Here is a 17,111-nt window from a genome sequence, read left to right as displayed (position 1 = left end):
GACATACAAACCACGCTATTTAATAGGGGTGACTCACCCATTAGGAAGGGTGGACGTCCCAGCCAGTAATGGCTTTTTGGCTTTGCCCGGGGGCTCGTTATTTGACTGTGTCAGCACTCAAAAATAAGGAGTTCCTGCACCTCGCTAGAACCTTGCTACGCAAGGACTGCGGCCTACGCAAGCTGTGTGTGAAGGTATAATGAAGTGTGACTCGTCCTATGAAGTTGACCTGAAGTTCTTTAGATGGAAACTTTAGGCTAGGACTCTCCCAATACCACTTGGTCAGGGTATGGGGAAGTGACAGTATTAACTCAATACTGTACTAGGAACACAATGAAACATGGTTTACCTGCAGTGGTTTGAGGTCAGCTATGCAGAGAACCTAGGATGCTGCTTTCCCCAAGGGAGGGGAAGATGAAGAAAAGAATAAGGGCCAGATAAACCTTTTCATTCATGCAGATTAAAACCAGATACCAATGCCCTCAACCTTCTGCTACTTGTACAATAAGGAGCTTGAGGTTTAAACCAGCTGTTGTGCAGCCACCACAGAGCCGATAGAGAACGTATCGAGCCTCCTGTGGGTCACGTCTTGCAGGTAGTGGGCTGTGAAGGTCGTCTGACGCTTCCACACCCCAGCTTCAAGAACCTGCGTCACTGAAAAGTTCTTCTTGAAGGCCAGGGACGTAGCTACGCCCCTGACATCATGTGCTCTAGGGCGACGTGACGGAGGAGGGTCTGGATTCAGGGACAGATGGATCACCCTACGAATCCATGCCGAGATGGTGTTCTTGGTGACCCTCCTCTTAGTCCTCCCTGTGCTAACAAATAACGCTGGCACCTGAGGACGGACTGCAGCCGTTCTTTTGAGATATAGCCTCAAACTCCTTACTGGGCATAGTAGGAGATGGTCTGGGTCATCTGTTACAGAATGGACTCGAAATCTGAAAGGAGTGGAACCGAGGGTCTGCTACTCCTGGATTCTGAGTCTTAGCAATGAACTCATGGACGAATCTGAACGTTACCTCCCCCCATCCCCTTCAATGGGCGATGTCATACAAACCATGAAGTTCACTAACACGCTTGGCCGAAGCCAAAGCTAGTAGGAACACCGTCTTCCAAGTTAGGTGGCGGTCTGAAACCTGGCGTAATGGTTCATAGGGAGGTCTCGTAAGAGACCTGAGAACTCGTACCACGTTCCATGGATGAGGTCTCACTTCCGACTGAGGGCAGGAAAGTTCATAATTTCGTATGAGTAGGGAAAGTTCCAGCGAAGAAGAAATGTCCATTCCTTTGAGCCTGAAGGCTAGACTTAAGGCTGAGCGATAGCCTTTCAACGCTGGCACTGAAAGGCGCATTTCTTCCCGCAAATACACGAGGAACTCTGCTATTGTTGGAATAGTGGCATCGAGTGGAAAGATACCCCTTCCACGACACCAACCACAGAAGACTTTCAACTTTGCCTGGTAGACAGCTGAGGATGACTTTCACAGATGTCCAGACATCCTGATCGCAACTTGTTGCAAAAATCCTCTCTCAGCGAGGAGATGCTGGATAGTCTCCAGGCGTGAAGTCGTTGCGAAGCTACGGCTTTGTGGAAGATGTTGGCAAGTGGTTGTCTGAGTAGATTGTGTCTTGAAGGGAGTTTTCTCAGTAGTTCCGTTAGGAGTTGCAGAAGGTCCGGAAACCATTCCGCGTGATGCCATAGCAGAGCCATGCGGGTCATTGAAAGACTGACCGATATTCTGGTCTTGTTGAGCACCCTCCTCCTCAGACAGAACGGGGGAAAAGCGTAAACGTCGATGTTGTCCCACTGTTGTTGGAAGGCATCTTGCCAGAGCGCCTTGGAATCAGGGACTGGGGAGCAGTACAGCGGAAGCTTGAAGTTCAAAGCTGTTGCGAACAGATCGGGGAGCCCCACAAAGTACTCAGTATCTGAGACGCTCTGCTCAGATTGTTGGCGAGCACATTCCTCTTGCCTGGAATGAAACGTGCCGATGGTGGAATCGGGTAGACTTCGGTCCATCTCAGTATCTCTACTGCAAGATGGGATGGCTGCTTCGAAAATGTACCTCCTTGTTTGTTAATGTAAGCCACTACTGTGGTGCTGTCGCTCATCACCACCACAGAGTGACCTGGTAGGTATTGTTGGAACTGTTGAAGGGCCAAAATGACGGCCTTCATCTCTAGAAGGTTTATATAGAGGCACTTTTCTGATTCTGACCACAGGCCTGAGGTCGTGAGGTGCAGTACGTGGGCCCCCCATCCTTTCTTTGAGGCGTCCGAAAACAGCATCAAATCCGGGGGGAGGACGAGAAGATCCACTCCTCTTCGTAGGTTCTCGTCTGTCACCCACCACTGGAGTTCCGTCCGTTCCACAGGTCCCATAGGGATCATGACGTCCGTGGAATCGTAACCTTGATTCCACCGGGACTTGAGTCGCCACTGAGGGATCTCATCCTGAGGCGACCGTTGGGAACTAGACGAGCCAAAGATGAGAGGTGACCGAGGAAACGTAACCACGATTGGGCTGGAAGTTCTTCTCGTCTGAGAAAGGGGCTTGCGACCTTTCTCAGCCTTGCTATCCTGTCGTCTGATGGGAAGGCTTTGTGGAGATTGGTGTCTATAATCATGCCTAGGTATACCAGTCTTTGAGTGGGAAGCAGAGAGGACTTCTCAAGATTTACCATGATCCCCAGATCTTGGCAAAGTCCCAGAAGTTTGTCTCAGTGTTGAAGAAGGGATGACGCCGAGTCTGCTAGGATCAGCCAGTCGTCCAGATAACGCAGGAGACGGATGCCGATCCTGTGTGCCCACAAAGATAATTAGGGTGAACACTCTGGTGAAAACCTGTGGTGCTGTGGAGAGACCGAAACACAGCACCTTGAACTGGTACACCTTGTTGTCTAGGCTGAATCTTAAGTACTTCCTTGAAGACGGATGGACTGGGATCTGGAAGTACGCGTCCTTCAGATCCAGTGTAAACATGAAGTACTGCGGTCTCACTGCTAGTCTGACCGTGTCTGCGGTCTCCATGCTGAATGGAGTTTTTTTGACAAACTTGTTCAGAGCCGAGAGGTCGATGACCGGTCTCCAGCCTCCAGACGCCTTCTTTACAAGAAAGAGTCGACTGAAGAAGCCTTGTGACCCGTCGACGACCTCTTGGAGAGCGCCCTTCTTCAACAGGGTCTGGACTTCTGCCTGAATGGTTTGTCCCCTTGCTGATCCCATGGCAAGGGAGCTCAATGACACTGGATTTGTCATCAGGGGAGGTAGAGATGTTGTGAACGGGACGCGACATCCCTGACCGATTACGGAAATTGTCCAGGAATCAGCCCCGAGTTGCTGCCACCTGTCTGCGCAACTTTGTAAGCATCCCCCACTGGTGGACATGCAGGGGGACTGCCAATCCTAGCGTTTGCGGCCTCGGCTGCTCCCTCTAGGATTTTTACCTCCCCTGGAGGACTTTTTGCCTTTCCTGTCCTGGACAGGAAAGGGCTTAGACACCACTGTCTTCGCTGCCGTTGTCGGTTTCGTGGTCTTGGTAGGACGGGACTGCTGGGGTGTTGGAGGCTTATAGGGCTTGGATGTCAAAGCCGCATGCAGGAGGGAGTCTTGGTGGGACTTCCTCAACCTTTCAGCAGCATGTTCCACGTCTTTAGGCTCAAACAGATTCGTTCCTTCCAAGGAAGAATGCCTGAGCCTATTTATCTCGATGCTAGGGACCTTCTGATGGAAGCTCTCAGCCACTGCATCCCGACGTTTCAGGATGGTGTTCGCCCACAAGTTCGAGACTTGGTGGGCCAGAAACTCGATCGTGCGAGTGCCTGAGAGGAGGAACGTCTCCATAGCTCTCCTGGTACGTTCTTTGGAGAAATCCTCAGAGCGTATCAGGATATCTAAGGTCCCTAACAAGATATCCAGCCACAGAGTGGCTTGCATAGCACACTTCGCAACCTTCTCCTGATTAAGGAAATCAGTTGCCAAGAATGAGACCTGCCAGTTGGAATGTCTCTCAAGAGGGACTCCCCGTGGTAAGCTCTTCCAAGGAATGGTGAGGAGGAAGAGCTAAACAAGGCTCCTCCAAGATCTCGAAGTACCTCCTCTGCTGTACGCGAGGAGGTGGGAGAAGCTTGTTGCCGGCACTGGAGCGGTTGGAGGAGGCTAACTCAGAGAGCTGGACCGCGATCTTGTCCCTGGTACTCTTAACCCCCTGAGACCAGGGCAGAGCCGCACTGGCCTTAGAAGGTTTTTGAGTTCCAAATACTCGGTCCAAGACCGTGTCTTTGCCCTCTCGAGGGGGGATCTCTGGGTCGGCAAACCCATTGAGAGTCCTCATAAGATTCAGAACCTGCCAAAATGCATGTTCGGACTCTTGCAGTTTTCCTACGGATGTCGGACTTGCAGCGAAGTCTCCTGTCCCCAAAGGCTCTTCTTGGGGAGAATCGCGGACGTTCTCCGAATGACTAGCTGGCTTCGTCCTAAGTCTCATCGAGGATTTTGGCACTGTCTTCGAGTCTTTCAACTCCTTCCTGGGAAGGATGCAGGACTCTAACAAAGACAGAGGCAAGTTCTTCTCCGCCCCTACCCTGGAAGACTTTCCAACGCGAGGTGGGGTTTCCCTCATTGGTGCGATGGGGGAATGTCTCACCTCACGTGACTCCCGAGGACGGGAAATCCTCGTCCGACAGGGAGGGAGAAAAAGTCTGGGGGGGAAGGAACCTGCCTCGAGGGCTTACGAGGAGACAGCTTAGCTCTTGGAGAAGTCACCGCGTCTGAAACTCCTCTTTTTCTCTTCAGAGGGGTAGACGCAGCCAAGGATCTGTGGCCTAACTCAGAGAGCACAGGCTTGAAAGCCTGTGTAACCGCTCTGATTAGTGCCCCGAACCATGGCTGTTGACTGACAGCTGCACTGTCAGAAACTCCCTCTGGAGGGACAGGAATCGACAGATCCCTGGGAGGAGTTTCCATAGGGGGGGTTCACCTGGAAAGAAGAAAAAGTGTTCCTGGACCTTTCTGGATGCTTCCCTTCCACCGCCGTGCGCGCTGTTCTGCGCTTGGAGGGAGGGGAATGTGGCGATGGCGACCTTGCCGTGCGTTGTCCTGCAGCCTCGCGCGCGGAAATGAATTGGCGCTCACGCGGGGGAGCGTGTTGGCACTCGCACGATGGGAAATACCCGGGGTCGGGCGCGGGAGACTGCTGGCGCGTGCGTGCGCGCATGCGCGGGCGATTGCGAGGGCGTGCGCGGGCGTGCAGGCGAGTGATGGCGCGTAGGAGCGCGCACGGGAGACTGTGGGACCACAGGAGAGTGCGCAGGAGGCTGATTGTGCGCTAGCGCACGTGCGGATGAATGTTCGCGTGCGCGTGGGCGCGCAGGATCAGGATGTTGGACCTGTGTGCGTGGGTGCGCATCTTGCGGCGCGCGTCAGGATGGCGGTGCATAACTGCTGGAGAGGATAGGCGCGGACGCGAATCCTCATGGGCATGAGCAGGTGAACACGTGCGATTGCGCGATGGCGCGCTGGAGACAGCAGGCGGCGCGTTGGCGAGCGCTGGTGTGTAGGCAAAGTCCTTGACTTCCCTACAGCTCCCAGATCCGAAGATTGTGGGCGCGCAGGAGAGATGGATGCGCGTGGGCGCTGGCACGTGGGAGATCGCTGGCGCATTGGAGAGCGCTGGCGCGCAGGAGAGCGCTGGCGAGCGCTGACGCGTAGGGGGTTGCTGACGCGCAGGAGGTTGATGGCACGCAGTGGCGCGCTGGCGCGCTGGCGCGCAGGCGCGCAGTGGCGCACAGTGGTGCACTGGTAACGCGCAGGTGAGCGCTGGCGCGCTACCTCAAGCAAAGCCTTGCGCACAGGAGAACGTTGGCGCGCATGACCATCATGGCGCGTAAGGGACGTATGCGCACGATGGCGAGTACGCCCTTGTTGCCTCGTAATAGGGATCGGTGCCTGACTAGCATGATAGTCAGGATTCGTTGGCGAATAAAGCGCATCAGCTGCCAGGAACGGCGACGGCAGGTCAGCCGGTCTGTTGGGTGGAAGGTCGGCGTGCCCTTCGAAAGGACGACCTTCCACCGAAGGGGATCGCGAACGATCCGCTGAGAGGTCCTGGACCATAGCAAGAACAGACGGTGAACGCTGACGAGACTTCTCTGTGGCGGACTGCAACGACGATGATCAACCGAAGAGGCGCCTCCTCACTGATTTATGAGGTGAAGGAAGGCCTCTCCGGCGAAGAGGAAGGCGAGCCCTGCTACGGATGCGCCCTCTGGGGACCGTTGGATCAGCAAGCTGACCTTCTGCAGTCCTACGAAGAGGAGTCTCTGTAAGTGAACTCCCCCGAGGGGGAGAATCACCGGCAGGAGAGACTGTTGGACTTAGTTTCTCCCTCGTAGGTTGTGCAGGAACGGGCAAAAGTAAGCCTTCAGCTACTGCGGGATGAGAAGAGGCAGAGATATTAGGAGATACCGCATTGGATACCTCTGACACCACAACGTCGACAATTGACAGAGGATCAACCTCTGCCAAAGTCGGCGATTGCTTGACAGCGGCACCCAATCGGATGATGTCAAGTAGAGCCCCAAGGAAGACCAAAGCTGAAACATGACAAATTCGTAGATAATTTGTATTTTTCCTAACTATACAAACCTTAGCTATTTACATGGGGTAATTACTTCGGCGTAGCTGAATGACGAGCCATAAGAATTTTAACGAGGGTTTACTACCCCTCCGCTAGTTAGCGGGGGGTAGGGAGGGGTAGCTTGCTACCCCTCCCCCCTCACACACACAGTGCGAACTCCACTTTACTAAGAGGTAGGACTTATCTTGGGGGACAGGGCTAGCGGGCAAATATGTGTAAATAGCTAAGGTTTGTATAGTTAGGAAAAATACAAATTATCTACGAATTTGTCATTTGTTCCGTAACAAATACAAACCACGCTATTTACATGGGGTGACTTAACCCTTAGGAAGGGTGGTAAGTCCCTGCCATACTGGCTTTGGCTTGACCGTGGATTCCATATTCGAGCGTTTAAGTACTCGGACAATAGGGAATCCCTGCTCCTCGCTGGCGGTTGTGAAACAGCCGCGGCCTACGTAAGGTGTGTGGGAAGGTGAAAAGTGACTCGTCCTAGGAAGTTGACCAGGAGTTCCTCAGAAGGAAATCTAGGCTAGGACTCTCCCAAAACCACCTCGTCAGGGTATGGGGACATGACAGTATTACACTTAATACTAGGAACACAAGGAAGCATGGTCTACCTGCAGTGGTTTGAGGTCAGCTGTGCAGAGAACCCAGGATGCTGCTTCCTCCAAGGGAGGAGAGGATGAAGAAAAGAATAAGGGCCAGACAGATCTTTTCATTCATGCAGACTAACACCAGGTAACAATGCCCTCAACCTTCTGCTACTTGTCCATTAAGGAGCCTGAGGTTTAGACCAGCTGTTGTGCAGCCACCACAGGGCCGATAGAAAACGTATCGAGCCTCCTGTGGGTCATGTCTTGCAGGTAAAGGGCTGTGAAGGTGGTCTGACGCTTCAACAGCCCCGCTTGGAGGACCTGCGTCACTGAATGATACTTCATGAAGGGCAGGGACGTAGCTATGCCCTTGACATCATGCGCTCTAGGCGATGTGACGGAGAAGGGTCAGGATTCAAGGCCAGGTGTAACACCCTGCGAATCCAGGCTGAGATGGTATTCCTGGTGACCCTTCTCTTCATTTTCCCAGTGCCCACGAACGAGTCTTGAACCTGGGGACGAACTGCAGCTGTTCTCTTAAGACACCACCTCAGACTCCCTACTGGCAAGGTAGGAGATGGTCTGGGTCATCTGTTACAGGACGGAGACTCGAAACCTGGAAAGTCGAACCGCGGGTCCGGCACTCCCGGGTTCTGAGTCTTGGCAACAAAACTCAGGGACGAACCTGAACGTTACCTCCCCCTATCCCCATGAATGGGCGATGTCGTATGAGAGACCATGCAACTCGCTTGGCCGAGGATAAGGCTAGCAGGAACACTGTCTACCCGGTAAGGTGGTGATCTGGGGCCTTACGTAGTGGTTCGTAGGGAGGTCTCTTTAGAAACTTGAGGACTCGAACCTCGTTCCAAGGAGGAGGTCTCACTTCCGACTGAGGGCAGGAGAGAACATGGCTTCGTATGAGGAGAGTGAGTTCCAGCGAGGGAGAAATGTCTATCCTTTGAGCCTGAAGGCAAGACTTAACGCTGATAGATAGCCTTTCACAGCCGAAACTGAAAGGCACATTTCATCCCGCAAATACACGAGGAGCTCCGCTATTGCTGGAAGTGGCATCGTGAGGAGGGATACCCTCTCCACGACACCGACCACAGTAACTCGCCCCTTCGCCTGGGAGACTACTGCGGAAGACTTGCGCAGTTGTCCAGACATCCTTTTCGCAACTTGTTGGGAAAATCCTCTCTCTTTGAGGAGATGCTGGATAGTCTCCCGGTGTGAAGTCGAAGCGAAGCTACGGCTTTGTGGAGGATGTTGGCATGTGGTTGTGTGAGTAACCCGTGACGTGGAGGGAGTTCCCTCAGAAGCTCCGTAAGAAGTTACATAAGGACTGGTGAGCCATTCTGCGAGAGGCCCTAGCGGAGCTATGGAGGTCATTGAGAGACTGACCGATACTCTGGTCTTGTAGAGTACTCTCCTCATCAGCCAGAACGGGACGCGACAGCCCAGAGCGATCACGGAAATCGTCCAGGCATCTGCCCCGAGTTGCTGCCACCTTGTTGCGCAACTTTGTAGGCATCCCCCCACTGGTGGACATGCAAGGGGACTGCCAACCCTAGCATTTACGGCCTAGGCTGTTACTTCTAGGGTTCTTGCCTCTCCTGGAGGACTTCTTGCTCCTGCTCTTGGCAGGAAAGGGCTTAGACATCTTCGGCTTTGCTGCAGTGATCTTCTTCGTGTCCTTAGCTAGATGAGGCTGTTGAGCCGCTGGATGTTTGTAGGGCCTTGATGTCAGGGCCCTATGGATGAGGGAATCCTGGTTGGACTTCCTCCACCTCTCAGCGGTAAGCTCCACGTCCTTAGGCTCAAACAAACTCTTACCGAACACGGAAGAGTGTCTGAGCCTGCTAACCTCCGAACTGGGAACCTTCTGGTGGAACCTCTCAGCCACAGCGTCCTGACGTTTGAGAATCGTATTGGCCCACAAGCTCGAGACTTGGTGGGCCAGAAACTCAATGGTCCGTGTGCCTGAGAGTAAGAAAGTCTCCAGTGCCTTCCTGGTGCTTTCTTTGGAGAGGTCCTCAGACCGCACCAGGATGCCCAGAGACCCCAGCCAGATGTCAAGCCACGAACTTGCCTGCATGGCACACTTAGCGACTTTCCCCTGGCTTAGGGTCCCAGTAGCTGAGTAGGACACGTGCCGGTTGGAGAGTCTCTCTAGAGGGACTCCTCCGGTGAGTTCTTCCACGGAGTGATGCATCGGAAGACCCAAACAAGACTCCTCAAGGATCTCAAAGTACCTCCTCTGATGGACTCGAGGAGGAGGGAGGAGCTCGTTACCGGCGCTGGATCTGCTGGAGGAGGCAAGCTCAGCGAGCTGGCCCTCGACCTTGTCCCTGGCACTCTTCATCCCCTGAGATCAGGGCAAAGCTGCACTGGCCCTAGAGGGTTTCTGGGTGCCGTAGACGCGGTCCAGGACCGTGTCCTTACCTTCACGAGGAAGAATCTCAGGGTCTGGGATTCCGTTGAGGTTCCTCATGAGGGTCAGGACTTGCCAGAATGTGTGTTCTGACTCTTGGTGCTCTCCTCCTGAAGGACTGGCAGCGAAGTCTCCCGTCCCCAGTGGCTCTTCCTGGGGGGACACGTGGACATCCTCGGAAGGTCTAAATGGCTCCTGACTGATCCTTGCTGACGATTTAGGGATCGTCTTAGAGTCCTAAGGTTCCCTCCTGGGGGGGAAACAGGACTCGAGTAACGATGGGTGCAGGCTCTTTTCCGCCCTGGACGAGAAGACTTCTCAGGGAGAGGCGGAGCTTCCCCCATTGGTGCGATGGGGGAATGGTCCGGCTCGTCCGACTCTCCTGAGGATGGGTAATCCTCATCCGCAGGGGAGGGAGAGAAAGTCTGGTGGGGGAAGGAGCTTTGCGCAAGGAACTGCGAGGAGACAAAATAGGCCTTGGTGGTGTTTCCACAGGAGAGACTCCTCTCTTCCTCTTAAGGGGGGAGGAAGCTGCCACTGATTTGCGACCCATGTCACAAAGGGCGGGCTTCATCGCCTGCACAAGAGCTCTGACCAGGGTACCGAACCAGGGCTGCTGGCTGACAGTCTCGCTGTCAGACACTCCCTCTGGAGGGAAGGGGATCGTTCGATCCCTTGGAGGAGTTGAAAAAAGCGGGTTCGCCTGTGAAGCTGAAAAGAAAGAGTCCTTAGACCTGTCCGGGAACCGCCCCTCCTCCGGCGAGCGCGCTGGTCTGCGCTTGTGGGGAGGGGAACGAGACGAAGACCTGTCCACCTGGCGACGCTCGCGTTGGAGGTTGCGTGATGGGCCCTGGTCAAGGTCGCGCGCGAAAGGATCACGTGACACAGGAATCTCGCGCTCACGCGGGCGCGTATCGGCATGGGCGAGAGAGGGTGGTGGAGCGGGCACGAGGGCACGGTGGCGCGTAGGCGAGGTCACAGGAGTGTGGGAGCGATGGTTCGCAGGAGATGGTGCGGGCGCGGGGGCGCGGAGGAGCGGGCGCGGGGGCGCGGAGGAGCGGGCGCGTGGGCGCGGGAGCGCGTAGGAGATGGCGAGGGCGTGTGGCGCGCAGGAGCCGGAACGGGAGGCGGCCGGATGCGAGGACGCGCAGCATCCTGATGCGGCCCTGGAGGGCGCGAGAGGACAGGGGCGCCTGAGCGCGTATCCGGAAGAACCGGGCGAGGGCATGTGAGCGCCGGTTCAGGATAGCGCGAGGAAGGGATGGCGCGTAGGTAGGCGCTGATCCGAAAGGACAGGCATACTCGCCTGTGGGCGCGCAGGTGATCGTGGGCGCGCATCAGGATGCGGACGCATTGGTGTGCGCTGCTGCGGTGGGCGAGCAGGACGCGCGGGTTGATGAGGGCGCACAGGTGTGCGCTGGAGGGTTGCAAGGGGCGCCTTGATGACTGGAACTGGGCGCGCAACCGGAGCGTCACACGCGGCTGGAACGCGTGCAGGATCGCGCGGTCTGGAAGGAGAGCCCTGGGGTGCCTGTGAGCGCCCGTGCGCTAGCTTAGGCGGCTCCTGGGCGACGCGCTGCTATGTGGAAGCGCACTGGCGAGCGCGTGAGCGCTGGGACTGGAACTGCGCGTTGGCGCGCTTAGTGCGTAACTCCAGACGGGCGCTGCGAGTCCAGAGGAACCTGTGAGCGCCTGTGCGCTAGCGTAGGAACCTCTTGAACTGTGCGCGACGAGGCAGGAACCGGGGAACGCTGGGGCGCAGGTGGGCGCTGGCGCGCTGTCACAGGAACTGCTGGAGGGCGCCGGGGCGCAGAAGGATGTAGGCGCGCAGGGGAACCCTGGCGCGTAGCAGGAACAGGGGCGCGCACGCGCGCAGGTGAGCGCTGTGGCGCTAAGACAGGAACAGCAGCAGCAGCAGCAGGAGGGCGCGCAGGAAGAACCTGGCACTTGAGGGCAACAGACGCTGTTTTGCGCTCAAGGCCCTTAAGCCCCGAAGGGCCCGGTGCCTGCGCAGTAGTAGGATCAGGTGGCGCGCAACGTCGAAGGGTGACGGCAAGTCAGCAGGTCTGGAAGAAGACTGGTCACTGTGTCCCGAAAGACGACCATCATCCGAAGGAGATCGCGAACGATCCCCGGAGAGGTCTAAAGTGGTAGCTGGCAGGGTCGGCGAACGGCGTGTTGTCTCCTCCGCAGAGGACTGTGGCAACGACGAGCTGAAGAGGCGCCTCCTAACTCCCTTGTGAGGTGAAGGAAGGCCTCTACGGCGAAGGGGAGGACGAGCCTTCCGCCTTATACGCCCACGAGGGGCCGTGGGGTCAGCAGGCTGACCATCAAGGGGCCTCCGCAGAGGAGTCTCTGTAAGTGAACTCCCCCGAGGGGGAGAATCACCGGCAGGAGAGACTGTGGGACTTAGATCCTCCCTCGAAAGGTGTTCGGAGGGGGAATCTAAGCCGTCAGCTACCTCAGCAACAGGAACGGGGGTTTGACTTGACCCACGAGATGTCTCCGTCACAACAACGTCAACCACAGACAGAGGATCTAACCCTGCTGTAGTTGGCGATTGTTTGACAGCTGCACCAAGTTTGATCATGTCAAACAGGGCTTCCTTGGAGGGCAAACCCTGCAGTCCCAAGGAAGCCCAAAGCTGTAACAAATCACGATTAGACATATTCAAATCCACCTCCGGGGGAGGAGGGGTAGCCGCCTCACTATAGGAGGCGACTACCTCTCCCGCACCCCGGGATCGGTCATCAGCAATACGGTCTACGCTACCACTCGCCGGCCTCTCGGAAGAGACTGCTCGAGGGGGAGCTTCGGAGGAGGAAAGGGCTACGGAAGAAGAAGTCCTGGAATTTTCTCTCTTCAAAGAAACCTCTGAAGGAGAAAGATCCCTTTAGACTTTTTCTTCCGGCGGCGGGCAAACCTCTCCCACTGGGAGGTAGACCACTCCCTACATTCTATAAACACGTTACCACTATCACACCGCTGGCCCCTAAAGTGAGGACATAAGGTGTGGGGATCGGTGTCAACCGCCGACATAAAGGTCCCACAAGGGCGGCCGGGAAGTCCAGGGCAAGTACGCATAGTAGTAGAGGCCAACTTCAAACACACTGAAAAAGAAAAAGCAAAAACAGATTAAATATGACAAATTAGGAGATAATTTGTATTTTTCCTAACTATACAAACCTTAGCTATTTACATTGGGTTTACCTTTCGGCGTAGCTGAAATGACGAGGCAATAGTTTTTAACGAGGGTTAACTACCCCCCCCCGCTAGTTAGCGGGGGTAGGGGGAGGGGTAGCTTGCTACCCCTCCCCCCCACACACCGGTGATTTGCTTCACTTCACTTAGAGGTAGGACTTGACTTGGGGGTCAGGGCTGGCGGGCAAATATGTGTAAATAGCTAAGGTTTGTATGGTTAGGAAAAATACAAATTATCTCCGAATTTGTCATTTGTTCCGTAACCGAAATACAAACCACGCTATTTACATTGGGTGACTTACCCCTTAGGAAGGGTGGAAAGTCCCCAGCCTTACTGACTTTGGCTTTGCCCGGGGGCTCCGCCTCCCAGTGAGTAGCAATTGAGAAAAGGAGCCCCTGCACCTCACAAGTTCCTTGCTTCGCTAGGAACGAGTGGCCTACATAAGTTGTGTGTGGAGGAAAGCGTGACTCGTCCTATGAAGTTGACCTTGAGACCTTTAGATAGGAATCTAGGATAGGACGTTCCCAATACCACCTCGTCAGGGTATGGGGGACGCGACAGTATTAAACTTAACACTAGGAGCACAAGGAAGCATGGGTTACCTGCAGAGGTCGAGGTCAGTTATGCGAAGACCAGGATGCTGCTTCCCCAAGAGAGGGGAGAATGAAGAAAGAAGTAAGGGTCAGACATACTCTTTCATTCACGCAGACTAAAACTGGGTAACAACACCCTCAACCTACTGCTACTTGTCCATAAAGGAGCCTGAGGTTAGACCAGCTGTTGTGCAGCCACTACAGGGCCGATAGAAAATGTATCGAGGCTCCTGTGGGTCACGTCCTGCAGGTAGTGGGCTGTGAAGGTCGTCTGACGCTTACAGACCCCAGCTTGAAGCAACTGCGTCACAGAGAAGTTTCTCTTGAAGGCCAGGGACGTAGCAACGCCCCTGACGTCATGTGCCCTAGGGCGACGTGACGGAGGAGGGTCTGGATTCAAGGCGTGGTAGATAACCCTTCGAATCCAAGCCGAGATGGTATTCCTGGTGACCCTCCTCTTCGTCCTGCCTGTGCTTACAAACAATGCCCGCACTTGGGGACGAACTGCAGCTGTTCTCTTCAAGTAATACCTCAGACACCTCACTGGACATAGTAGCAGCTGGTCTGGGTCACTTGTTACAGAACGGAGACTCGCGATCCTGAAAGAGTCGAATCGTGGATCCGGCACTCCAGGATTCTGAGTCTTGGCAACAAACTCAGGGACGAACCTGAACGTTACCTCCCCCCATCCCTTTGAATGGGCGATGTCGTACGAGAGACCATGAAGTTCACTAACTCGCTGGGCCGAAGCCAAAGCGAGCAGGAAAGCCGTCTTCCAAGACAGGTGGCGATCAGAGGCCTGGCGTAATGGTTCGAATGGAGGTCTCTTAAGAGCCCTGAGGACCAGAACCACGTTCCAAGGAGGAGGTCTCACTTCCGACTGGGGGCAGCTAAGCTCATAGCTACGTATGAGTAGAGAGAGTTCTAGCGAGGAAGAAATGTCCACACCTTTCGGCCTGAAAGCCAAGCCTAAGGCTGAGCGATAGCCTTTCACTGCCGAGACAGAAAGGCGCATTTCCTCCCGCAAATATACGAGGAACTCCGCTATTGCTGGAATAGTGGCATCGAGTGGAGAGATACCCCTCCCACGACACCAACCACAAAAGACTCTCCACTTTGCCTGGTAGACTCCTTCAGAGGACTTTCGCAGGTGCCGAGACATTCTCTCCGCAACCTGGTGCGAAAAGCCTCTCTCCGTGAGGAGATGCTGGAGTCTCCAGGCGTGAAGCCGAAGCGAGGCCACAGCCTTGTGAGGGATGTTGGAGTGGAGTTGTCTCAGTAGCTCGCGTCGTGGGGGAAGTTCTCTCGGGAGCTCCGTCAGGAGCTGCAGAAGGTCCGGGAACCATTCCGCGTGATGCCATAGCGGAGCTATCAGAGTCATCGAACAGTTGACCGATAGTCTGGTCCTGTTGAGCACCCTTCTCATCAGACAGAACGGTGGGAAGGTGTACACGTCGATGTTGTCCCACCGTTGCTGGAAAGCATCTTGCCAGAGAGCCTTGGGGTCCAGGACTGGGGAGCAGTACAGAGGCAGCTTGAAATTCAACGCTGTCGCGAACAGGTCCACGGTCGGAGAACCCCACAAAGTCAAGACTTTGTTGGCTATCTGAGGATCCAAAGACCACTCGGTACTCACTATCTGCGAAGCCCTGCTCAGACTGTCAGCGAGCACATTCCTCTTGCCAGGAATGAAGCGAGCTGATAGTGTTATCGAGTGGACTTTGGTCCACCTCAGAATCTCTACTGCAAGATGGGATAGCTGCTGCGAAAAACTACCCCGCTGCTTGTTGATATAAGCCACTACCGTGGTGTTGTCGCTCATCACCAACACGGAGTGACCCGCCAGGGTCCGTTGGAACTGTTGAAGAGCCAGAAAGACGGCCTTCAACTCTAGCAGGTTGATGTGCAGGTACTTTTCTGATTCTGACCAAAGGCCTGAGGTCCTCTGATTCAGAACGTGCGCCCCCCCACCCTTCTTTTGACGCGTCCGAAAACAGTGTCAATTCCGGGGGGAGGACGAGAATATTCACTCCCTTTCGCAGGTTCTTGTCGACCAGCCACCACCGCAGGCCCGTCCGTTCCAAAGATCCTATCGGGACCCGTACGTCCGGGGAATCGGATCCTTGATTCCACCGGGACTTGAGCCGCCACTGCAGGGATCTCATCCTGAGGCGGCCGTTTGGAACCAGACGAGCCAGGGAGGACAGGTGACCTAAGAGACGCAACCATGATTGGGCGGGAAGCTCTTCTCGCCTGAGGAAGGGTTCTGCCACCCTCCTCAGCCTTGCTATCCTGTCGTCTCATGGAAAGGCTTTGTGGAGATTGGTGTCTAACAACATACCTAGATAAACCAGTCGTTGGGACGGCTGCAGAGAGGACTTCTCGAGGTTTACCACGATCCCCAGATCCTGGCAAAGACCCAGAAGCCTGTCTCGGTGTCGAAGAAGGGTCGACTCCGAGTCTGCTAGGATCAGCCAGTCGTCCAGATAACGAAAGAGACGGATGCTGTTCCTGTGCGCCCAAGATGAAATCAGGGTGAACACTCTGGTGAACACCTGAGGTGCTGTGGAGACACCAAAACACAGCACCTTGAACTGGTAGGTCTTGTCGTCTAGGCTGAATCTCAAGTACTTCCTGGAAAACGGATGGATCGGGATCTGGAAGTACGCGTCCTTTAGATCCAGTGTGCACATGAAGTCTAGAGGTCTCACCGCAAGTCTGACCGTGTCCGCTGTCTCCATGCTGAACCGAGTTTGCTTGACAAACCCGTTCAGAGCTGAGAGGTCGATGACAGGTCTCCAGCCTCCAGACGCCTTCTTTACAAGAAAGAGTCAACTGAAGAAGCCTGGGGAGCCGTCGACGACCTGGAGAGCATCCTTCTTGAGCATGGTCTCGACTTCTGCCCGAAGGGCTAGCCCCTTTACCGATCCCATGGCATAGGAGCTCAACGACACTGGATTCGCAGTCAGGGGAGGTTGAGATGTTATGAAAGGGACGCGATAGCCTTGGCCGATCACAGAAATCGTCCAAGCATCGGCCCCGTGTTGCTGCCACCTGTGCACGCAACGTCGAAGGCATCCCCCCACAGGTGGACACGCGGGGGAACTGCCACTCCTAGTGTTTGCGGCCGCGGACGCTCCCTCTAGGAGCCTTGCATCCCCTGGAGGACTTACCGCCCCTCTTGACCTTGGCTGGAAAGGGCTGGGGCTTAGACACCACTTTCTTAGCTGCCGGTGCCTGCTTTGGTGTCTTGCGAGGCTGCTGCTGCTGTTCCTGCGGGGCTGGAGGCTTATAGGGCTGAGCTGTAAGGGCCCTATGGAGAAGGGAGTCCTGGCTAGACTTCCTCCATCTCTCAGCCATTCGTTCCATATCCTGGGGCTCCAACAGATCCTCCCCAAGGAGGGAAGCATGTCTGAGCCTACAGACATCCACGGCGGGGACCTTCGGGTGGAACCTCTCGGTCACCGCATCACGCCGCTTCAATACCGAGTTGGCCTACAGGGTGGTAACCTGATGTGCCAGGAACTCGATGGAGCGGGTGCCCGAGAGTAAGAAGGTCTCCAGGGCCTTCCTATTGGTCTCCTTAGACAAGTCCTCGGAGCGCAATAGGATGCCCAGAGTCCCTAGCCATATATCCAGCCTTCTCATGGCT

General features: G+C 55.2%; 1 protein-coding gene across 2 annotated transcripts in view; it reads right to left on the bottom strand.

Moving 5' to 3' along the window:
* Positions 1-17,111, bottom strand: part of Hem (Nck associated protein 1 Hem) — a 616,888-nt gene that overhangs the window by 524,586 nt on the left and 75,191 nt on the right. The gene's annotated exons all lie outside the window — the stretch shown is intronic.

Source organism: Palaemon carinicauda, chromosome 2, assembly GCF_036898095.1.
Source record: "Palaemon carinicauda isolate YSFRI2023 chromosome 2, ASM3689809v2, whole genome shotgun sequence".
NCBI lineage: Eukaryota > Metazoa > Arthropoda > Malacostraca > Decapoda > Palaemonidae > Palaemon > Palaemon carinicauda.
Note: the sequence above shows the minus strand (reverse complement) of the source record. Positions and strands in the feature narration are given on the sequence as shown.